Genomic DNA, 26,463 nt, shown 5'->3' on the forward strand with positions numbered 1-26,463 from the left:
GTATTATGGTGAGAATTTTCAGATCTGTATTCATCAAGGATACCGGTCTATAATTCTCTTCTTTGATTCTTTGTCTGGTTTTGAGATCAAGGTCATGTTGGCCTCATAAAATGAGTTTGGAAGTTTTCCTTCCATTTCTATTTTTTTAGAACAGTTTCAGGAGAATAGGAATTAATTCTTTAACTGCTTGGTAGAATTACCCTGGGAAGCTGTCTGTCCCTGGGCTCATTTTTGTTGGGAGATTTTGATGACTGCTTCAATCTCCTTACTGGTTATGGGTCAGTTCAGGTTTTCTATTTCTGGTTCAGTTGTGGTAGTTTATATGTCAATAGGAATGCATCCATTTCTTTCAGATTGTCAAATTTGCTAGTGTATAGTTGCTCATAATATGTTCTTATAATTGTATTTCTTTGGTGTTGGTTGTGATCGCTCCTCTTTTGTTCATGATTTTGTTTATTTGGGTCCTTTCTCTTTTCTTTTTGATAAGTCTGGCCAGGGATTTATCAATCTTATTCTTTCAAAAAACTAGCTCCTCGTTTCATTGATTTGTTCTATTGGTTTTTTGTTTTGTTTTGTTTTTGGTTTCTATTTCACTGATCTCTGCTCTGATCCTTATTATTTCTCTTCTTCTGCTGGGTTTAGGCTTTCTTCGCTGTTCTTTCTCGAGCTCCTTTAAGTGTAGGGTTAGGTTGTGTATTTGCTACTTTTCTTCTTTCTTGAGAAAAGCTTGTACTGCTATATATTTTCCTCTCAGGACTGCCTTTTCTGTGTCCCAAAGATTTTGAACCATTGTGTTTTCATTATCATTTGCTTCCATGAATTTTTTCAATTCTTCTTTAATTTCATGGTTTACCCATTCATTCTTTAGTAGGATGCTCTTTAGCCTCCATGTATTTGGGTTCTTTCCAACTTTCTTCTTGTGATTGAGTTCTAGCTTCAGAGCATTGTGGTCTGAAAATATGCAGGGAATGATCCCAATCTTTTGGTACCAGTTGAGACCTGATTTTTGACTCAGGATGTGATCTATTCTAGACAAGGTTCCATATGCACAAGAGTAGAATGTGTATTCTGTTCCTTCGGGGCGGAATGTTCTGAATATATCTGTGATGTCCATCTGGTCCAGTATGTCATTTATGGCATTTATTTCCTTGTTGATCTTTTGCTTTGATGATCTGTCCATTTCAGTGAGGGGGGGGTGTTTACATCCCCTACTATTATTGCATTATTGTCAATGTGTTTCTTTGATTTTGTTATTAATTGGTTTATGTAGTTGGCTAAATAGATATTTTAAAATGTTAGATCTTCTTGGTGGACAGACCCTTTTAGTATGATATAATGTCCTTCCTCATATCTTATTATAGTCTTTGGCTTAAAATCTAATTTATCTGATATAAGGATTGCCACCCCAGCTTTCTTTTGATGTTCATTAGCATGATAAATTGTTTTCCACCCCCTCACTTTAAATCTGGAGGCATCTTTGGGTCTAAAATGAGTTTCTTGTAGACAGCATATTGATGTTTTTTTTTTTCTTTTTTTTTAATCCATTCTGATACCCTGTGTCTTTTTATTGGGGCATTTAGCCAATTTAAATTCAGGGTAACTATTGAGAGATATGAATTTAGTGCTATTGTATTGCCTGTAAGGTGACTGTTACTGTATATTGTCTCTGTTCCTTTCTGGTCTACTACATTTAGGCTCTCTCTTTGCTTAGAGGACCCCTTTCAATATTTTCTGTAGAGCTGGTTTGGTGTTTACAAATTCTTTTAGCTTTTGTTTGTCCTGGAAGCTTTTTATCTCATCTTCTATTTTCAGTGATAACCTAGGTGAATATAGTATTCTTTGCTACATGTTTTTCTCATTTAGTGCTGTAAATATATCATGCTAGTTCTTTCTGTCCTGCCAGGTCTCTGTGGATAAGTTTGCTGCCAGTCTAACATTTTTACCATTGTATGTTACAGACTTCTTGTTCTGGGCTACTTTCAGGATTTTCTCTTTGTCAATAAGACTTGTAAGTTTTTATATTAGATGACATGGTGTGAACCTATTCTTATTAATTTTGAGGGGGACTTCTCTGCACCTCCTGCATTTTGATATTTGTTCCCTTTGACATATTAGGGAAATTCTCTACAATAATTCTCTCCAATATACTTTCTGCTCCCATTTCTCTTTCTTTTTCTTCTGGAATCCCAATTATTCTATTGTTGTTTCATCTTATGGTATCACTTGTCTCTCAAATTCTCCCCTTGTGGTCCAGTAGTTGTTTTTCTCTCTTTTGCTCAGCTTCTTTATTCTCTGTCATTTGGTCTTCTATATCACTAATTTTCTCTTCTGCCTCATTTATCCTAGCAGTAAGAGCCTCCGTTTTTTATTGCACATCATTAATAGCTTTTTTTTTTTTAATTTCAACTTGGTAAGATTTTAGTTCTTTTATTTCCCCAGAAAGGGCTTTTATTCTTCCAGACAGTGTTTCTTTAATATCTTCCATGCCTTTTTTGAGCCCAGCTAGCACCATGAGAATCATCATTCTGAACTCTAGATCTGACATGTTACCAATGTCCGTTATTGGTTAGGTCCCTAGCCTTTGGTACTGCCTCTTGTTCTTTTTCTTGTGGTGAGTTTTTCTACCTTGTTATTTTATCCAGATAAGAACATATGAACAAGAGAATAAAATACTAAAGGGTGGGAAAAAAACCAGAAATATGTAATATGTGCATTAACCAAATCAGAAGAGACCCCAAGTCATGGGGAGAAGAAAGTGATAAAAAGTTCAAAAAAAATTTTTTTAAGTTTAAAAAAAAAAAAAAAAATATATATATATATATATATGTTAGACTGGTGAATAGAACAGAGCCACTCAATTTATTTTGTATGTCTTTTGGTTTCTTAGAAGAAACTACCTCCCAAAATCTTAAAAAAAGAAAAATTTATATATATATACACACAAAAAAATAAGGGTAAACACGATGAAGGGATGGAATATGACTGTAAAGATGAAAATCTTTAAAAAATTCTAAGAAAGGAGTTGATAAGATAAATTGGTTGGGAAAAGAAAGAAAAAGAAAATGAAGAGAATTTGCTCAGGCTGGAAACTAGATCAAAACCCTGTGTTAGATTTAGGGTATATTTTGATCTATTAGAAGAAGTTGTATCCCAGAATCTTTTAGAAGAAAAACACTTATATGTATACAAAAAGTAAAGTTTGATACAATGAAGTATAAATTATGTTTATAATAATGAAGGTTCAAAAATATTTTTTTAAGAAAGGTATTGTTAAGATAAACTAGTTAAAGAACATTAAAAGAGGAAGGAGTAAAAGTTAAAAAAATTAGAATAAGAAAAAAACTTTTAAAGTTTAATTAGCTTTTCAAGACTAAAGAATCATGGGGAGAAATCCATGAATTCCAAGCTTTGCTTTCCCCTCCTCTGGAATTCCACTCTTTTCCTTGATCAGTGAGCTTGGTCTTGGCTGGATTTCTTGCTGATATTCTTGGGGAGGGGCCTGTTGTAGTGATTCTCAAGTGTCTTTGCCTGAGGTAGAATTGCATCACCCTTGCCAGGGGTCGGGCTAAGTAATCTGCTTGGGTTCGCTCTTGGGAGCTTTTGTTCCCTGAATGCTTTCTGTAGAGCTCTGGAGGATGGGAACAAAAAATGTTGGCCACCCAGTCTCTGGCCCAGAGGATCCTAGAGCTTGGGGCCCCTGTCCTCAGGTCTCCCTTGGAGAAAAATGTTCAATCACTCCCGTCTCTCTGGTCTCCAGCTGTGTTCTGAACTCACCTGGCCTGTGACCGAGTATTTCTGTCTCTGGCACACAGCCCCATTTGGTCTCCAAACCCAGCATATCCCTGTCACCCTTCCAAGGGGGTCTCCTCAGATTTGCCACTTGTGGGGTCCCTGCTCAAAGAGCAGTAGTCTGACTGTGCCACGGATCACAGTTCAAGGTAACCCTGAGTTGAGAGCTCACTCCTCTGCTCTGTCTCTGTATCTGGCTTTCCTTTGCTAGTATCTGTGAGCTCTGCTATACTCAGATACCCCGATCCTCTGTGACCCCGTGAGACTTGAGACCATGCTGTCCCCTCCAGGGCTCCATCCCAGCATAGCCTCTGGAGTGAAGAACTGCTCCCACAGTGGAGCAGACTTCTAAAAGTTCTTTCTCTGTTGCTGAACACTGGCCAGGAGCCAGCTCCTGCCCCCATGGTCTATCTTCCCATCACTCAGATTTACTTCTCCACAAGGCCTACCTTCCAAAAAGTGGTTAATTTTCTGTTTCTAGAATGGCTGCTCTTCTTCTCTTCAATCTCCTGTTGGATTTGTAGGTGTTCAGAATGTTTTGTTAGCTATCTAACTAAACCCCTGAGACCTGATGTCATCTCAGCCTATTACTCCCCCGTCATCTTGACTCCTCCCCCATACAGCTTGTTTAATAGTCAAGGAATAAAACACACTTTTTTGGCATAAGTGATGCTGTTTACAAATATGATCTATCAGAATTATCATTTTTTAATTGTTCACAAGTTAACATCTTCATTTTAATACCTATTTGCATTCATTGCAATAATGAAATAAGACATTCATTATTATGTGTTTGGGCAAAAAGGTGCTGAGAAGCATTTGTCTTTCTTTTTGAGCAAATATTGAGTAAATAGTGAGTCACACCTACCATTCTATTTAACACGCATATGTGAGAAATTGCAACAGTCAAAAGATCATGGGACATCAATGAGGAGGGAAAGCTCTGAGATAAAAAGGATATAGAATTGTGGGGAATATTGTAATTATGCATTTTACACAAATATTAAAGCCTCACTTTAAAAGTTCTCCAAAATATAAGCTGAAGATATGAAGGTGTTGAGACAGTAAGAAATGCTATTGTAAATCTTTGTAATCATAATATTTTAGGTTATCTTATCAATACTCCCTGTAACATTGGGTTTTACTGAAGAATTTCTGTAGGAATGTGAAGATAATCTGATTTTACTATTATGAAAATTGCATGTCACAAAAAGAGAAGTATAAAAGGAAATGGATTAAAAAACTTCTTCCAGTTTTTGTCCCAGTCCACATTTTTAACTATATCTTTTCCATTTTTCCAGACACTTTCCATAAAATATACACAGAAATCAATTCCCTTTTAATTTTTCCCATAGATATAAGAATATGATCTCCCTGCTCTGTATTATCTTTTTATTTCATTTAGCAATACCATATTTTATTCCATTTAAGTCACCACCTATTGAAAGACAGCACCATTATATTATATTCTAGTGAGGGGAAAAAAAAAAAAGGTACCACTTACGCTATAATGCAGTATTTGTTATCTTTTAGAATTACTATTTTAAGCACAATATCTGTTTCTTTTCAGTTTTAACTGAACATATATTTGCATAGACTAATCATTTTATGCATGGATTAAAAATGGAAAATTCAAGTAAAATAGATTGGGTAAGATAGACTGAAATTTCATGTTCAAAAACCAACCATTTGAAATCACTATTCAATTTGTAGTCACCAGAGTCTGCATTTTCTCTTGTAATATTAATGTTCTGTCAAGTCCTTGTTACCAATTTTCTTAAAAGAAGCCATGAAAATATAAAAAAACACTGGCCTATGGTATGTTCTGAATGATTGTGTCCCTCCAAAATTTGTATGTGGAAATCCTAAACCTCAAAGTGATGATATCAGGAGATGGGGCTTTGGGGAAATGGTTAGGTCATGAGGGTGGAGATGTCATGGTTGGAATTAGTGCCCTTGTAAAAGAGATCTCAGAGAGTTAGATCACCCCTTTTTCCAAGTATGGTTACATGTAGAAGACAGCCATTTATGAACCAAGAAGCAGGCTCTCACCAGATACAAAACTTAACCATGTGGGCACTCCCCTCTCAATTTTCTAGCCTGAAAAACTGTAAGAAATAAATTTTTATGTATATTTTTATAAGCCACTAAGCCTGTGATATTTTGTTATAACAGCCCAAATAGACTAAGACAGCCCACTTCCTGAATGTTCCAATACACGTCAAATTCACCAACCAAGCACTGAGAGATGAGGTGAATAGTCTATTAATTTCTAGAAACCAAATACATATCTCCAGGAACTTTCTTTGAGTCATCTTAACAATCATTCTACAAATTTGAGTCTGATGTTTCATTGTGCAGGAAATAAAACTTGCCCCCAAAATAGGATTTTGTGATTATCTAGATTTTAGATTTGTTAATGTGAGCAAAAATGTGCCTTAAAATCAATGAAATATGATACATTTTGGAGACCTGCCCCATTCAACATGGACATTTTGACTTTTTTTTTTTTTTTTTTTGGTGGTGGAATAATAGTGCATTTATATAAACAGCCCAGTTGGTATATGAAAACACTTACTGTTATATTTTTAGTTTTCCTCCATTCCTTTGTTTCTTTTTGTTTTATTTTTTCTTCTTTATTATTCTCATTGATTTGCCTTGACTTGACAGTTTCATGTATATGTGCATGTATATCTAGTAAATAAAATCCTAGAGGTGAAAATATTTGAAGGACATGTTTTTTTAAATTTTGAAATGGTTTTTTAAACAAATTATCTGCCTCAAGGATTAATGTTCTGCATATTAGAGTGTCTTGTTTCCTACATTCACAGTAATATTACACAGTTTCAACCTTTTTAAATTTTAAAAATCTGAAAGGTGTTCTGAGTGAATAATGAAGAGTGCCCCCTTATAGTTGTCCAGTCCTGCAGCTCCAACTCAAATTTATTGACATTCTCTACTTTAAACTTTTTTAAAAGATCCTATTTATTTAGTTGACACACAAAGAGAGAGATCGCAAGTAGGCAGAGAGGCAGGCGGGGGGGAGGGGGGAACAGGCTCCCTACGCTGATGCAGGGCTCGATCCCAGGACCTTGAGATCCTGACCTGAGCTAAAGGCCAAGGCTTCCCAGGCATCCCAATATCCTCTACTTTATATTGCAGGATTTATGTGCTGCTTAGAGAAACTTTCAACTGTCTAATATTTTTAATCATATGCAGTTTTGAAACTTTAATGTTTCAGACTTTTTAAGTGGACATATTTATTCTAATGTAAATATATAGATAGCTGCTTTCAAGAGACTCATCATTTTAGACCTAAAAACACCTCCAGATTGAAAGTGAGGGAATGGAGAACAACCTATCATACTAATGGATGTCAAAAGAAACCTGGAGTAGTCATACTTACATCAGACAAACTGGATTTTAAAACAAAGACTGTAATAAGAGATGAAGAAAGGTATTATATCATAATGAAGGATTCTAGCCAACAAGAAGAACTAACAATTATAAGTATTTATGCCCCCAACTTGGAAGCACCAAATATGTAAATCAATTAAGAGCAAACATAAAGAAACTCACTGATAATAATTAAATAATAGTAGGGGACTTACAGCAATGGAAAGAACATTTAAGCAGAAAATTTACAAGGAAACAATAGTTTTGAATTACACACTGGACCAGATGGATTTAATAGATATATTCAGAATAGTTCATCCTAAAGCAGCAGAATATACATTCTTTACAAGTGCACATGAAACATTCTCCAGGATAGCTCAAGTACTGGGTAACAACTCAGGCCTCAACAAGTACAAAATGATTGAGATTATACCATGCATATTTCAGACTGCAACACTATGAAATTTAATCACAAGAAAAAATTAGGGAATGCCATCCAAATATGGAGGTTAAAGAACATCCTACAAAAAAATGAATTGGTCAATGAAGAAATTAAGGAAAAAACTTTAAAAAAAAATACATGGAAGCAAATGAAAATGAAAGCATGACAGTCCAGAACTTTTGGGATGCAGCAAAGGTGGTTATAAGAGGAAAGTATATAGCAGTACAGGCCTACTTCAGGAAGTAAGAGAAATTTCAAATATACAACCTAATTTTACAACTAATGGAGCTAGAAAAGGAACAACAAATAAAGCCTAGAGCCATCAGAAGAAGGGAAATAATAAAGATTAGAGCAGAAATAAATGATACAGGGGCACCTGGATGGCTCAGTAAGTTAACTGACTTCAGCTTACATCATTCAGGATCCTGGGATGGAGCCCTGTGTTGGGCTCCTTGCTCAAATGGAAGTCAGCTTCTACCTCTCCCGTTCCGCTGCTCCTCCTGCCACTTGTGCTTGTTCTCTCTCCCAGATCAATAAGTAAAATATTTTTTAAAAAAGAAATAAATGATACAGAAACAAACAAAAAACGTAGAACATATCAATGAAAATAGTTCTTTGAAAGAATTAATAAAATTTATAAACTCTCAGGCAGACTTAGCAAAAAGAAAAGAGAAAAGATCCAAAAAAATAAAATCACAAATGAAAGAGGAGAGATCACAACCAACACTATGGAAAAACAATTATAAGAGAATATTATGAAAAATTGTATGCTAACAAATTGGGCAATCTGGAAGAAATAAATTCCTAGAAACATACAAACTACCAAAAGTGAACCAGGAAGAAATAGAAAATCTGAATGGACCAATAACCAGCAAGGAAACTGAATCAGGAATCAAAAATCTCCCTACCCCCTGCAAAAAAAAAAAAAAAAAAAAAAAAAAAAAAAATTCCAGGGCAAGATGGTTTCCCAGGAGAATTCTACCAAACATTTAAAGAAGAGTTGATACTTATTCTCAAAGTGTTAAAAAAAAAAAAAAGGAAGGAAAACTTCCAAACTCATTCTACAATGCCAGCATTACCTTGATTCCAAAACCAGAAAAAAGGCCTTACTAATAAAGAGAATTATAGGCCAATATTGCTGATGAACAGGAATACAAAAATTCTCAAAAAAATACTAGTAAATTGAATCCAAGAATATATTAAAAGAATTATTCACCAGGGTCAAGTGGGATTTATGTCTGTGCTACTGGGGTGTTCAATATTCTCAAATCAATCAACATGATACAGCATATTGATAAAAGAAAGTATAAGAACCATACGATCCTCTCAATAGATGCAAACAAACAAACAAACAAACAAAAAGCATTTGACAAAATAATAATATACAGTATCCATTCTTGATAAAAACCCTCAACAAAGTAGGGTTAGAGGGAACACACCTCAACATCATAAACCCCAATATGAAAGACCCACTGTAAACATCATCCTCAATGAGGAAAACCCAAGAGCTTTCCCTCTATGGTCAGAAACAAGACAGGGATGTCCATTTTCATCACTGTTTTGTAACATAGTGCTGGAAGTTTTAGCCTCAACAATCAAACAACAAAAAGAAATAAAAGGCTTCCAGATCAGCAGGGAAGAAGCCAAACTTTCATTATTTGCAGATGACATCATATTCTATGTAGAAAACCAAAAAGACTCCATCAAAAAATTGCTATAACTGATAAATTCAGTAAAGTCACAAGATATAAATAAATGGACAGAAATCAGTGGTGTTTCTAAACACCAATAATGAAGAAGCAAAAAGAGAAATCAAGGAATTGATCCTATTTACAATTGCACCAAAACCACAATACCTGGATATAAATCTAACCTAAGAGGTAAAATGTTTGTATGCTGAAAACCGTAGAACACTTATGAAAGAAAAGAAGAACATTCCATGCTCATGGATTCAAAGAACAAGTACTATTAAAATGTTTATATTACCCAAAGCAATCCACACATTTAATGCAATCTCTATCAAAAAGCCAACAGCATTTTTCACAGAGCTAGAACAAACAATCCTGAAGCTTGCATGAAACCACAAAAAATCCCAAATAGACAAAGCAAGCTTGAAAAAGAAAAGAAAACCTGGAAGCATTACAGTTCTTAACTTCAAGTTATATTACAAAGCTACAGTCATCAAGACAGTATGGTACTGGCACAGAAACAGATACATAGATCTGTGGAACAGAATAGAAAACACACAATGGACCCATAACTATATGGTCAACTAACCTAACTCAAATGGAAAAACCAACCAAACAAACAAACAAAAAAAGCAGTCTCTTCAACAAATGGTGCTTGGAAAACTAGACAGCAACAAGCAGAAGGATAAAACTGGACCACTTTCTTATACCACACACAAAAGTAAATTCAAAACTGATGAAAGACCTAAATGTGAAACAGGAAACCATCAAAATCCTAGAGGAGAAGACAGGCAGTAAAGTCTTTCACCTTGACCATTGCAACTTCTTACCAGACACATGTCTGGAGGCAGGTAGAATAAAATTAAAAATGAACTATTAGGACTTCACGAAGATAAAAATCTTCACACAGCAAAGGAAACAACTAATAAAACTAAAAGGCAGCCTATCAAATGGGAAAAGATATTTGCAAATGACATAGCTGATAAAGGGTTTATATCCAAAATCTATAAAGAACTTACCAAATTCAACACCCCCCCAAAAAATGCAATTATGAAATGGGCAGAAGACATGAATACACATTTTTCCAAAGACGATATCCAGATGGTTCAACATCACTCATCATCAGGGAAATGCAAATCAAAACCATGATGAGATACCACTCCACACCTGTCAGAATGGCTAAAATTAACAACACAGGAAGCAACAGATGTTGGTGAGGATGTAGAAAAAGGGGAACCCTCTTTCACTGTTGGTGGGAATCTAAAATGCTGCAGACACTGTGGGAAAAAAAAACACAATGGAGGTTCCTACCTTATAAACTATATGAAAGAAATTATGTAAATATATACAGAAAGCAAGATTTATTCTAGGTCTCCTTTAGGCTTTTTATGAAACACAACATTTACATTTAACACAAATTTGTGAAAGGTTATATTTTTTAAATCAATCAATTAAATTACAGAACTTTAACTTAAGCATGAACCTGAGAAATATTGAATTGATCCCATTTATTTTGTATGTGAGGAAATTGGAGCCCAGCAAAGTTAAATGGATTTTTTTTTTTTTTTTTTGCATCAACAAATTGGAGATTCAGGACTTGGATCTGGGTTGTCAGTTTATTCTGTCATAGTGTTAATGTCTCAAAGTCTGGAAAGAGTAAAGCTATTTGACCGTAAACTATAAGACTTTATTTGTTTTCAAGTTTTAATTTAAATTCTAGTTAGTTAACATGCAGTGTAATATTAGTTTCAGGTGTAGAATTCAGTGATTCATCACTATATCCAACATCCAGTACTCATCACAAGTACCCATCTTAATATCCATCATCCATTTAACCCATTAGCTCACCCATCTCCCATCCAGTAACCCTCAGAATGAATCTGTTTTCTGGTTTTCCTTTCTCTCTCTCTTTTTTTTCCCCTCTATGTTCATCGGATTTGTTTCTTAAATTCTACATATGAGTGAAATCATACAGTATCTGTCTTTCTCTGACTTATTTTACTTAGCATAAAACTCTCTAACTCCATCCATTTCATTACAAATTACAAAATTTCATTCTTTTTTAATGACTGAGTAATATTCCATTGTGTCATATGTGTGTGCATGTATACATGTATCTCTATACATATATCGATATATGTACATCTACATCTTCTTAATCCATTCATTAGTTGATGGACATTTGGGCTCTTTCCATAATTTGGTTATTGTTGATAATGTTACTATAAACATCAGGGTGAATGTGCTCCTTCAAATTAGTATTTTTTTTAATCATTGGGTAAATATCTTAATACTGCAATGGTGGATTATAAAGTAGTTCTATTTTCAACTTTTTTTTTTAATTTAAGTAGGCTCCATACCCAGTGTGGAACCAAACACAGGGCCTGAACTTGCACACTGAGATCAAGATCTGAGCTGAGATCAAGAGTCAGACATTTAACTGACTGAGCCACCCCAGTGCCCCTATTAACTTTTTGAAGAACCTCTATACCATTTTACAGAGTGGCTGCACCAGCTTGCATTCCCACCAACAATGTAAGAGGGTTCCCCTTTCTCTGCATCCTTATCAACACTTATTTTTTCCTGTGTTGTTAATTTTAGCCCTTCTGACTGGTGTGAAGTGATATTTCATTGTAGTTCTGATTTGTATTTCCCTGATGATGAGTGATGTTGAACAACTTTTTATGTGTCTGTTAGCTATCTGTATGTTTTCTATGGAAAAATGTCTATTCAGGTCTTCTGTCCATTTTTTAATGGGATATTTGCCTTTTGGGTGTTGAGTTTGATAAGTTCTCTTTTTTTAAGATTTATTTTTTTATTTTAGAGAGGGAGAGAAAATGTGTGGAGGTGGGAAGGGGTAGAGGGAGAATCTTAACATGGAACCCAATGTGGGCCTCAATCCCACGACCCTCAGATTAGGACCTGAACTGAAACCAAGAGTCAGATGCTTAACCAATTGTACCACCCAGGTGCCCCCATAAGTTCTTTATAGATTTTGAACTGTTACCCTTTAAACTGATATGTCATTTGCAAATATCTTTTCCCATTCCATAAAAAAAAGCCACATTTAAATTGTTTTCTGATATTGTTGCTGAGAATAATCAAAGAATCTTGTGGTGCGGGACTGAATATTTTGTCTACATTTCAATTACCGACTAAATATGATGGTTTTGGAGGATGGTAGCTCCAAGGAAAACTTGCAGTCTATAGCACCAGAGCCAGTGATGAATAAACTCATTAAATTTTATTAAAAATAATGTCTTTATTCTAGTATATTTCTTGATTCAGAGTTAAGTATTTCATATCACAAATTCCTAGTTCCCATGGCATATAAAAATATTTACTTATTCATAAAACCTATCATGCATACCTATATAATTTATGCATGCCAACCATTTGTGCACTGGTATGTGGGTGAGGGCATGGAAGAAGGGGAGTTCTCTGAGGTCTGAGAGGGCCTGGCTGTGCTGGAGTGGACTCTCAGTTGATAGACAGCAAGGATGAGAGTGAGGAGTTACAGAAGGTCATGGTACCTGAAATGCTCAGTCTCTCTCCCAGTTTTGTATTTCTTATTCCACTATTTCCCTAATTCCTTACAAAAACAATTAAAGTCTCAAGTGAAAAATAAAATTTTATATGTTTGGTTAATAATAACCTAATATAGGGCGCCTGGGTGACTCAGTGGGTTGGGCCTCTGCCTTCAGCTCAGGTCATGATCTCAGGGTCCTGGGATCGAGTCCTGCATTGGGCTCTCTGCTCAGTGGAGAGCCTGCTTCCCCCTCTCTCTCTGCCTGCCTCTCTGCCTACTTGTGATTTCTCTCTGTGTGTCAAATAAATGAATGGACTCTTAAAAAAAAATAACCTAATACAAACCTTATTATTTATACTGCATATATCTATGGTATTGAAATAAGTGGCTGATAAGGCATGTTGTGATGAAATGAATGTTTATGTCAACAGAATACTCCTCATCGGTTTTTATTTTGACATTGTTTATGTTACCAGCATTTTGATTGATACCTTTTCTCAAGACTGTTCCTTATCCAACACACTAATCTAATTTTAGGTAAACTATCCATTTTTACTGGTTTGGGGACAGCTTTGAAAAATCTCTCTCTCTCTCTCTCTTTTATTTATTTGGTCCAACTTTGGTGATTGGGTTATCTATTTGAAAGGGATGCATTCTAAAAGTTGGATTCTTAATTCAATTAACAAACTTACCTGTTAGAAAACTTGTTAGGCCATGAAAAGTAGACAAATGTATTTTCATTAAACCAAATACACTATGTCTCAGAAGCCCAAAAAAGTGACAAATACTGCTGTAGTTAGTTAACTTGCATTTAAGATATAATTTTCTGTTACTGCTTTATATCACTTTCCTAAATAATCTCTTCCTTCCTTTGCAGAGTTAACATAGTTGAAAATCAGATATGGGATCTAATCCTGTGAACTAGATTAGAACATAGGTTGAGTTTGGTATTTAGGAGTTAGGACTCTCATTTGTAGAAGCCTGAGAATTAAAATGAGTTAATTTGAAGGAATTTAGATGGTTCCGAGTATTCCAGATACATAAACTCCACCTGCCCATAGAATCAATCTCTTATCTTTTATTTGATGAGATATTTGATGTTTGTAAACTCAGTATAGCATTTGACAATGCTATATTGAGTTTACCTGCTGTAAAGTAACCCAAACTTTCAACAACTTGGTCTTTTCTATTGACAAAAATCCTAGGAATGTGTATGGATGAATTTTGGAAATGCCAAATTAGGTGTAGAGAAACAATTCTAGATCAAATTGGGTTTCTCAATATGAATGATTTTGAGATTCTCGATTTATATTATACTGAATACCTAGAAAGGGCTTTAACTTCGGTTTTGAAAGCTGATTGGCCTACGTATAATGGTGGCTTCCACAGAATGAAATTGAACAGTTAGAAATCCCTTATTATAATGTAGAGGAAGGAAATAGAAGCCATTTGATTGGAATGTTGAAATTGATTTATGATGCGCAGTACACTTATGTACTCTATAATTATGTCCCTAAGAGCATAAAGGACACTAAAAAATTAGGAAACACTTGGCTAGGAAGACCTACAATTGCCCTCAAAATTGCTGTAGACTTTGTCTTCTGTAGCTAGCTGATACAGGTCAGAGTGACTAATGTTATTACTGAAATGGGATTCTAGACTTCATAGTGATAATGGAAGCTGGGAATGGCAGAGGCAAGGTATTGGAAATACCTCAGGCCATATGGATACAGTTACCAAAACAGGGGTCAGAACCAGAGTGTTAATCAGAATGGGGTCATTCAATGTGATCAACTGATCATGTGACCAACTGATCATGTAATCCTTAAAATCCCAAGACAGACAGCACATTGAATCCCATTTTAGTAAAATTCTGAAAAGAAAAAAAAAATAGATCTCTAACTGTTAGATTGAGGCCATACCCATATCTTGAATCACAATAATGAGGAATCACAGCTATTTACTAAAGTCCCAAGCCTAAATCGGTTTGGAAACAAAAGCCTCATAAATTAAGAGAAAGATAGATGCTCCTAAATAAGATCCATAACAGTTACACATTGCAAATATTCCTACTAAGCATGTCCAAAGATACCTGTGACCATTTATAAAGATAACTATAAGTAAATAAAAATAACTTTGGACATCTGGAGAATTATTATATACCTTTTTTTTTAAAGTATTTTATTTATTGGGGCGCCTGGGTGGCTCAGTGGGTTAAAGCCTCTGCCTTCGGCTCAGGTCATGATCCCACAGTCCTGGGATCGAGCCCTGCATCAGGCTCTCTGCTCAGCAGGGAGCCTGCTTCCCTCTCTGCCTCTGCCCACTTCTCTGCCTACTTGTGAACTCTGTCTGTCAAATAAATAAATAAAATCTTTTTAAAAAAAAGTATTTTATTTATTTATTTGACAGAGAGAGAGAGAGAGAGATCACAAGTAGGCAGAGAGTCAGGCAAAGAGAGAGAGGGGAAAGCAGGCTCCTCCCTGAGCAGAGAGCCCGATGTGGGGCTCGATCCCAGGACCCTAAGACCATGACCTGAGCTGAAGGCAGAGGCTTAACCCACTGAGCCACCCAGGCACCCCTTAGATACCATTTTTGAGCTCACATAAATCCCTGGGACCTAGATGCTATGTGGACAAGGAAGGCTTGTGGGAATGAGGAGTAGAGGGAAAATTTCTCCAGGTGTCTTCCAAAGCATGTAAAGGAGTCCCTGAAATAATTCTGGATTAATTTATCAAATTCCAGAATATATAACTAGAATAAATATATTCAAGACCTAGCACATTACTTCCAGTGGTTCTCTGTACTGTGGAATGAAACTTATCAGGAATAAAACTCCCTCCAAAATAGCAAACTGAATGCAAAATCATATCTGGAACCACAGCATAAATTAGCACCATCCCCTCAAACTGGAAAAATACAGAAATGTAGATTCCTGTTACATACCTATTTAATTCATTGATTTAGCCAATATTTAAAAAGTTAGGTCATGAAAAATAATGGTAGATTTTCCTAATTTTTTATCAGGTGATTACTACTGTTATGCAAGTGTGTGTATGAGAGCATGTGTGTGTATGTAAAATATGTTTTTTGATAATCAGAAAAGTCCATCAAATAAATAACTTCTAAGAATAGCTTCAGATTGAATACCCATATATCCCTAAACCACATCAAGAGAAAATACTGTGTAGTTTGAAACCTCCTCTGAGTCCCTTCCCAATCATTTCCCTTTTCCTCAATTAAGTGCAACCATCATCTTCAAATTGATGTTTAATATCCCCTTGTTTATCTTTATGCTTTTATCATTCACATATGTGCCTTGAAAAGGGCTCCTGAAGCCATGTATGACTGCAGATTTGCATTGCACTCAAGCATGTGCAGTAGCTCAGATGCCTAAATGTTATTGTGGTCACTTTGGAAAAATGAAGTTATAAGCCAAAAGGGGAAAAATAAATAAATAAATAAATATATATATATATATATATATATATATACACACAGATATATAAATTTGAAAATCTGTAATAAAGGTTGACATTATCATTATAATCTGATGCCTTATAGCAGAAAACTAGCTATAGGGGGTAGCAGAATCAATGATTTCAACTTTTCTGACTGTTTATAATAGCTGTTTCTTAGGAATTCAGAGGACAAGGTCATATGTGACTCCTCAAAAACATAGAGCTCACCAAAGTCACCATATTTGGCAATCTGGCATCATAGCATAATTCATGTATAAAATGCTGAGTAGAATTACTGGAAGAAGTAGAATATTTTATTGTTTCTCCTTCTAACTCATCTTGACCTTTTTCCAATTGCCAGGTGAAATTAAAAAAGAACAGTTCTGCAGGGTGAGAAAAGTTCCTCCAACTAACCAACTAGGAAGCCATAGAGAGGAAGGAAGAACTTCATCTGTATAGAGTCAAGGAAAGGTAGGAATCTGAGCCAGTTTAATCTAGACATTCTGTCCTTGAGTTAAATGAAGTAAGTAAAGGCTAAAATAAAATACCTACTTCTTGCCATGTCTAACTATTGTTAGGCAAGAGATTACAAAAATAATCAAAACAATCATAATAAAAATTAAATTAAACAAATTGAAAAATCAGAATATTACCAAAAACTCTGAGAATTAGAGTAAGAATTTACAGAACCAGATTCAAAAGTTGAGGGAGGACAAAAGAGATGAGCTTGGCATTTGAAACTGCTTTCTCATTATGGTTAATTGTCATTTCCAGAAGTAATAACAAAAACTGGCTAAAAGGCGAAGAACCCCAGTAAGCCTGAAAATTCAGAACACACTTTAAAATGAGCAAGAGGTTAAAAAAAATCACAATGGGGGGCACCTGGGTGGCTCAGTTAATTAAGTGTCTGCCTTTGGCTCAGGTCCTGATCTTGGAGTCCTGGGATTCAGTGGGCATTGGGCTCCCTGTCAGTGGTGGAGCCTACTTCTCCCTCTCCCTCTGCCCCTCCCCCCACTCATGCGCGCGCACAGAAGCCCGCGTGTGCGCTCTCGCTCTCTCTCTCAAATAAATAAAATCTTAAAAAAATCACTATAGGATTTAGACAATATTTGAAATTGAATAATAAAAATAGCAAAATAACATATTTTGAAACTTGTGGGATACAGTTAAACTATGTTTGGGAAGAGCCATTATAATCTTCCACGTATATACTGGAGAAGAATAAAGACTAAATATTAATGATCTGAGCAACTACTACAAGAAGTCAGTAAAAGAGTCACATATTAAGCCCCAAAATTATACACAAAAAAAATAATAAATACTAACCAAAATTAATAAAATAGAAAAAGTATATACAAATGAAGAGCAACAACAAAACCAATTCATAAACATCAGGTAAGATTTATTAAACACACACACAAATGATAAGAATATGAATTATCAATGTCAAAAATTATAAAGGAAACATTACTACATACCTTTCACCATTTACAAATAATATTTAAAATTAATGCATTTAAATTCATTGGTTTTAAAATGTTGTTTTACAAATTACACAAAGAGTGTAGAACTAGATGATATCAAGAAACCAAATCAAATTCCCTAAAGAAAATTATAATACCAGTTTGACATAAACTATTTTAAAGACTAGAAACAAAGAACTTTCTCCAACTTGTTTTATGAAGCCACCATGGACTTGCCAGTGAAACCTGAAAAAGACATTACAAGAAAGAAAATTATAGGACATTAACACTCGTAATCATAGAAACACCTTAAAAAAAACAAGCTTCTGCACAGCAAAGGAAACAGTCAAAAAAACAAAGAGGCAACCCACGGAATGGGAGAAGATATTTGCAAATGACAGTACAGACAAAAGGTTGATATCCAGGATCTATAATGAACACCTCAAACTCAACACACATGAAACAGGCAAACACATCAAAAAATGGGCAGAAGATATGAACAGACACTTCTCCAATCAAGACATACAAATGGCTATCAGACACATGAAAAAATGTTCATCATCATTAGCCCTCAGGGAGATTCAAATTAAAACCACATTGAGATATCACCTTATACCAGTTAGAATGGCCAAAATTAACAAAACAGGAAACAACATGTGTTGGAGAGGATGTGGAGAAAGGGGAACCCTCTTACACTGTTGGTGGGAATGCAAATTGGTGCAGCCTCTTTGGAGAACAGTGTGGAGATTCCTCAAGAAATTAAAAATAGAGCTTCCCTATGACCCTGCAATTGCACTCCTGGGTATTTACCCCAAAGACACAGATGTCGTGAAAAGAAGGGCCATCTGTACCCCAATGTCTATAGCAGCAATGGCCACGGTGGCCAAACTATGGAAAGAACCAAGATGCTCTTCAACGGATGAATGGATAAGGAAGATGTGGTCCATATACACTATGAAGTATTATGCCTCCATCAGAAAGGATGAATACCCAACTTTTGTATCAATATGGACAGGACTGGAAGAGATTATGCTGAGTTAAATAAGTCAAGCAGAGAGAGTCAATTATCATATGGTTTCACTTATTTGTGGAGCATAACAAATAGCATGGAGGACAAGGGGCTTTAGAGAGGAGAAGGGAATTTGGGTAAATTGGAAGGGGAGGTGAACCATGAGAGACTATGGACTCTGAAAAACAATCTGAGGGGTTTGAAGTGGCGGTGGGGTGGGAGGTTGGGGTACCAGGTGGTGGGTATTATAGAGGGCACGGCTTGCATGGAGCACTGGGTGTGGTGAAAAAATAATGAATAATGTTTTTCTGAAAATAAATAAATTGGAAAAAAAACCAATATATAAATAAATTATAATAAAAGTTGGTTATTTGAGGATGTAAGTTGATTTAATACTTTTAATTAATCTAATGACCAGAGTGACAAAAATGAAAAGAATCATCTCAAAATAGTCATCTCAAAGATGCAGACATTATATTTGAAAACATTCAGCATAAATTTATATAGGAATTCATAGATAAATAGAAACATTCTTAGTCTGATAAAAAGAATTAAAAAATCTTAATATAAAGTATTAGTATTAACAATGAAATATTGAGAATTTTTACCTGGATTTGAGGAAGAAATAAGAAATGCCCTTTCATCATTTCCATACCAAGGTATAGTAGAAGTTTTGGAACAATAAAGTAAAAATTTAAAAAATAAAGGAACTTTGGATTAGAAAAATAAATAAAATTGCCATTTTTTGCAAATATATACCTAAAAAATTCCAAATAGGGGTGTCTGGGTGGCTCAATTGTTAAGCTGATGCCTTCAGCTCCGGTCATAATCCCAAGGTCCTGGGACCCAGCCCCACGTGGGACTCCCTGCTCCACTGGGAAGCCTGTTTCTCCCTCTCCCACTCTACCTGCTTGTGATCCCTCTCTCACTGTCTATCAAATAAATAAATAAATAAAATCTTTAAAATAAAAATAAAAAGTCCAAATAAATAAATGAGTTTAGTAATAAACTCATTTATATAAATAAGTCAATATAACAAAAATCAACTGAATAGATGAACCAGCAACAAAGAATTAGAAAATAAAACTGTGTAAGAAAATATATTGGTTGTCTATTGCTGCCATAATGAAATATCACAATTTTTGCCCCTTAAAACAAAATGAATTTCTTGTTCTGTAGATCAGAGGATAGGACCTGGCTCAGCTGGTCTAGTCTCTGGCTTTCATAAGATGAAAGTTAAGTTGTTGGCAGGTGTACATTCCTCTATGCAGTTTCTGGGGATTAATCTACTTCCAAGCTCATTTGGAGAAATGAACAAATCCAGTTTCTTGAGATTAAAGGACAAAGGTTTCTGTTGTCTTGATAGACATTGGGTTCTAGAAGCCATCCACATTCTTTATCTCATGGCCCCTTTCCTCTGTCTTCAAATCCCGCAGGAGGTGGTCTAGTTCTTATGCTTCAAATCTCTTGGACCTTCCCTTCTTGCCATGTCTCATCTCGGCTTCCTTCGTCCCATCTCTCTGACTTCTGCCAGAGAAATTTCTTTGATTATCTATCTATCTATCTATCTATCTATCTATCTATCTATGGATACTCCATGATAATCTCCCTGTTTCAAACTCCATAATCTTAATTACATCTTCAAAATCCCTTCACAGCAATGCCTAGAGTAGTGTTTGAATAACCAGGAGGTAGGATTCTGGCAGATGACATCTTTAGAATTCTGTTTACCACAAAAATAATTTACAATAGCACAGAAATTTATCCAATTTCTAGGTGTAAATCTAATGAAATATGTGTATAATTTCTACTTATAAAATAATAAAATATTACTGCAAGAAATTAAAGAAAACCTGAATAAAATCAAGTATATATGCCATATTTATTAATTGAAAGCCTGTATATTATAAAGATGTTAATATTCTTCCAGAATCATCTAAAGATACAACACAATCCCACTTAATGAAAATTAGAAAACTGATTTTAAAATTTAAAAGGCACTGGGAGGTGTTGAGGCCCCTTGTTGGCTCAGTCAGCTGGGCATCTAACTCATGATTTTGGCTTAGGTCATGATCTCAAAGTGGGGATATCTGCCCTCCGTTGGATTTTGTGCCCAGCATGGAGCTTCCCCTCTGTTCCACCACTGCTCACAGTCTCTCTCTCTCAAAAATATAAATAAAACAAAATCTTTAAAACATAATAAAAACAATAAAAGGAACTGGAAGGTGTTAGGAATGATCACAACATTCTTTAAGAGAAACAACAATAAAAAATTTAAACTACAAAATTGTATATTTTAATTATAAAACTGCACTAATTAAGATGTTAACAATGTCATATTGTCACAAATATAGCTAAATAGATTAATGAAACAGATAATCCAGAAATGGATCCAAGCTCATGTGAACATTTGATTCATGATAGAAATGTCATTGCAGAGAAATAACCAAAGGAAGGTATTATTAAGTAATGGTGCTTGGGACAACTGGTTATCCACAGAGAAAAGAATGAAATTTGACTTTTCACTCTCATCACTGTAAAAAATGAATTGTTATAGAAGTCAGTATCAATGAATCATAAAATTAAAGGTAAATAGATTATAGATTTAAAACCACATAGATTCTAGAAGATTATTGTAGGCACCTTCTAAAATAGCACTGAAAGATCCTTGTCTCCTAATATCCATGCTATGGGTAATCATCTTAACTTGAGTGTAGGTTGGACCTAATGGCTTGCTTCTACAGAAAATGGTAAAAGTGAGGGAATGATTTTATTTGCCTCAAAAGAGAGAGAATATTAGGGGAAATATTTTTCTAGGTTATATTCCTGGGCATGGAAATGATGGATTCAAGGTTATGTGAATGTTTAATTTTGTAAGATAAAACATATTTTCTCATAAGGCTGGTAGCAATTTATATATATATATATATTTGCATTCCAACCATTGATGTATAAAAGTTCATACAGTTCTATGCCCTCATAATACATAATGCTATTAAAATTGGGGGGTTATATCAACTGAGTGCTAAAAACTCTTCACTGTGGTCCTCATTTGAATTTTTTTAAATTCCTAAAGTTGTTGAATATCTCGCATACTGATTTACTTTGTGTTTATTTTTCTAGGATCTCTACTACTCTTTGCCCATTTTCTCATTGTATTTTACTCCTCATTTTATAACTGCCATGTAATTTTTTTTATATATATTCTCAATACTAATTGTTTGGTAATTGTATAAATCTATTCTCAAGACTTTGTAGATGGCATTTTCACATGCCTCATGATTTCTTTTGAATGACAAAAATTGCTTATATAATGTCATTTTTATGTTATAGACATTGACTTTTTAAAAATTGTGTTTATCTTGAGAATATTATGATATTCTCTATTTTATACCTAAATGATTAAAGTATCACCTCTTTCATAAACTAATTCCCTTGAGTCACTTTATATATGATAAGAAGTAAGTATCCAATTTCATCTTCCACATATGGATAACCAGTTGTTTTACATCATTTATTGGAGAGTCTCTTTCATTGATCTGCAATACAATTTCCGTCAGATGCTGTTTCCATATGCATGAGGTCTGGTTCTGGATTTTCTTTCTTTTTTTTTTTTAATATATATATATATATATTTTAAATTTATTTACTTGACAGACAGAGATCACAAGTAGGCAGAGAGGCAGGCAGAGAGAGAGGAAGGGAAACAGGTTCCCTGCTGAACAGAGAGCCCAACGTGGGGCTCGATCCAAGGACCCTGGGATCATGTCCTCAGCCGAAAGCAGAGGCTTTAACCCACTGAGCCACCCAAGTGCCCCTGAAATGTAAGTTTTAGATAGCTGTTCTTCCTAATAAATTTGAGCATTGGGGCGCCTGGGTGGCTCAGTGGGTTAAAGCCTCTGCCTTCGGCTCAGGTTATGATCCCAGGATCTTGGGATCAAGCCCCACGTTGGGCTCTCTGTTCAGCAGGGAACCTGTTTCCCTTCCTCTCTCTCTGCCTGCCTCTCTGCCTACTTGTGATCTCTGTCTGTCAAATAAATAAAATCTTAAAAAAAAAATTTTGAGCATTTTCTCATCAAGTTCATTAGAAAAATACTGATGAAATTTCTGTTAGCATTTTTTACAAAATTGATTCTTCTTCTGAATAAGCATATTTCTTTTTTAAAATATTGCAGGAATATTTCAGAAATTTTATAATTTAAATATTTAATATACAAAGAAATTTTATTTAGTTTATTAAACTAAACATGAGACTGAAATAAAACTTCTAAAAGAAAACACATGAAACCATTTTTGTGACTTTGGGCTAAGCAAAGATTTCATAGATATTATAACAAAAGCATAATCCTCAGAGGGAAAATAGTGATATATTGGATTTCATAAAAATTAAGGACATTTATTATCCCAACATCATCCTTGACACCATCTAAAAGGAGAGTGTTACAAACTGAGAGAAGAACATACTTGTAAAATATAGATCTGATAAAAATCCTCTATCCAGGGGATTCTGGGTGGCTCAGTTGGTTAAGCATCTGACGCTTGATTTCAGCTCACGTCATCATCTCAGAATGGTGAGATCAGGCCCTGAGCTGGTCTCCACACTGGGCATGGAACCTGCTTAGGTTTCTCTCGCTTCCTCTTCCTCTGTCCTTCTCTCCAACCTGCTCTCCTGCTCCTTCTCTTTAAACAAAAAACAAACAAAAAATCTTCTGAAAGTCTTCTATCCAGAAGATACAAAGAAATCTTATAAGAACAACAAAAGAGAGGAAAAGTGGTAAAAGGGAAAATATTTGCATAGATGTTGCCCTAAAGAAGATATATAAACTACTAATAATCACTTGAAAACATGTTCAATATAATTATTCATTGAGTGGATTTATTATTTTTTAGGATCTCATTTATTTCTTTGAGAGAAAGAGTGCCAGCAAGAGTGTGGGAGGGGCACAGTGGACAAGATGCTGGAGAAGCTTGGTTAGCTTAGGAACAAGTATATCTATATCAGAAAGCTCTTCAAAAGCATTATACTTGTTGCATGTGCTCTATCACAGTTAATCCTCAGAAAATCTCCTGAGATACATGTTCATAACTCCATTTTACAAACCAGAAAAGAGCAAAATATGTCAAGCAACTTTTCAAAGGTCATAATGAAAAATTGATAGATCAAGAATTCAGGGCACCTGGGTGGCTCAGTGGGTTAAGCCGCTGCCTTCGGCTCAGGTCATGATCTCAGGGTCCTGGGATCGAGTCCCACATCGGGCTCTCTGCTCAGCAGGGAGCCTGCTTCCCCCCCCTCTCTCTCTGCCTGCCTCTCTGTCTACTTGTGATCTCTGTCAAATAAACAAATAAAATCTTTAAAAAAAAAAAAAAAGAATTCAACACCAAGTTGCTTCATTATAAACAGTGTTCTTTCAGCCATGTGGCTAAACAAGACTCAAAATTTCAGAGTGTGACTCAAAGGTCACAAAGTGGTTGCTCAGTAAATGCATGTTGAATAGAAATTAATGAAATATAGTTATCAGGTTTTGAATCCCAATTCATTTCAATACAAAGATTTGCTGCAAAAATGTAATATTTTGTTCTTTCTTGCTAAAGAGAAACTCATATGCTATAATTTTAGTTTTCTTCTTGCATATATATCACTTGCTTTTGAATGAATCATTTATAAAGCTTGATGGTAGAAGGAGATTAATCAGTCAGTCAGAAACTTATTTACAGAAAATCTTATGTAAAATACTCTGCCAACTGCTGGAGATATAGATATTTATACTGGTTTCTTCTCCTGAAGGAAATAGATAAAAGAACCTAAAGACACAAAAAGAAAATTGACAATACATATGAGCATGTATACGGCAATTGAATGTCACTGAGAGTTATTGCTATGTGGTTTCATAAAAATGGAGAAATCTATCTAGGATAGAGTGAAGTACTGTGTCCTGAAAATTAATAAAGAAAATGTTTAAAGTTGGAGAAACTAAACTGCAAAGTGCTACAAGGTAATTAATATTAAGGTAAGACTAAATTGATAAACTGAATTTAGTTTGGTAATCTTGGTAAGATTTGGTAATCTTGGTAAAGTATTTCCAAGTGTTTCCAAAGTAATACCAATTACTTGGTAAAGTAATCTTGGTAAATTTAGTTTTGGTAATCTTGGTAAAATAATTGCCACTATATGCCAGCAAAGAGAAAATGTTTAAAGATTTGAAGATAAAGAAGTGACCAGGATCACTGATGTTAAAAACCTTGATAAAACTGAGCCCAGAGCATAGGGTAGTCTGGTCTGTCTAGCACTAATTTTTATTTATTTATTTATTTTACATTAAGAATTTATTTAAGTCACGCTGTCTCTACCCTTTTGTTTAGAAAGATGGGAAGGAGATTTCAGAGATTAAATCTCAGCTTGAATCTGATTAAAGAATGAGAAAAGGGGTGCCTGGGTGGTTCAGTCATTAAGTCTCTGCCTTTGCCTCAGATTATGATATCAGGGTTCTGGGATCAAGCCCTGCATCGGGCTTTCTGGGAAGCCTGCTTCTCCCTCTCCCACTCCCCCTGCTGTGTTCTCTATCTTGCTGTGTCTCTCCATGTCAAATAATAAATAAAATCTTAAAAAAAATAATAAAATAAAATAAATAATGAGAAGAAGGCACAGCCAAGAAAAAAGACAAGGAGAGAAGGAGAAATAAGAAAATGGAAAATGAAAGGTAAAGAAGTGAAGAGAAAAGAGAGGAAAAGAAAAGGGAAATATGGAGTAAGAAATGGAGAGAAATAGAGAATATAAAAAAGTAAAGAGGAAGGAAGGAAAAGAAAAGAACCAGGGGGGAAAAAATAAAAAGAAAAGAAAAGAGCCAGGGAAAGCAGAAGCTCATAAAGCAATAAAACAGTGTTTAACTCTCTCACTTTTTCTCAACCATATTTGTCTCATAAATAAGTTAATACCCTAAATGCAGTTTTCAATGTTGGTTTCAAAAATTAAGACATCTTCTAAACAATGAAGAAGATATAAGCATAGATAAACCTTGTTAAGATATTTGGGTTGACTTATTAGGAAAAATTTTTTTAAACACACTGGCAGTTATTAGAACCTCTTAAGACTTTTTTTTTATTGTTTTCCTCCATCCATTTGTCCTTTTACAAATAAAAGATGGAATTTTGTTTTAGACTCCACTGCTCCCTGATTCTTTCAACATGGTATCTAGTGAGGGTTTCAGGCCAAAGAAAACCGGCACATTGAATTCCCCTGACTCCAGACATCGGTTCATAGTGAATCTCATTGAAATTAATCTCAGGGTATATTCTGGAAACCTTCAAATAAAGACTCTTGATCTCTGACACAGTCCTATGAGCTGCTGGCAGTCCTCCTGAGACCAGCAGAGAATGAGTCTTTTTGAGAATGGAATTAATATAGAGGAAGCTGACCCAAGAGATGGAGGGAATCCCAGTCCTGAATTGTTTGACCCATACCTGAGACTAGATCTACATCTCATTCATTCCTTTATGGATCAGTTAATTCCTTTATCCAATTTCATCTTCCCAGCCCAGGCTAATTTATATTTGTTTTTCTGTCATAAGAGGGAAAGGAAGGAAGGAAGGAAGGAAGGAAGGAAGGAAGGAAGGAATCTAAAAATGATTTATGATTCAATGAACACAGATTTTCATAAATAGTGCTTCTCTTGGATATCTCATTTGTATATC

Source organism: Neovison vison, chromosome 4 (genome assembly GCF_020171115.1).
Source record: "Neovison vison isolate M4711 chromosome 4, ASM_NN_V1, whole genome shotgun sequence".
Taxonomy (NCBI): domain Eukaryota; kingdom Metazoa; phylum Chordata; class Mammalia; order Carnivora; family Mustelidae; genus Neogale; species Neogale vison.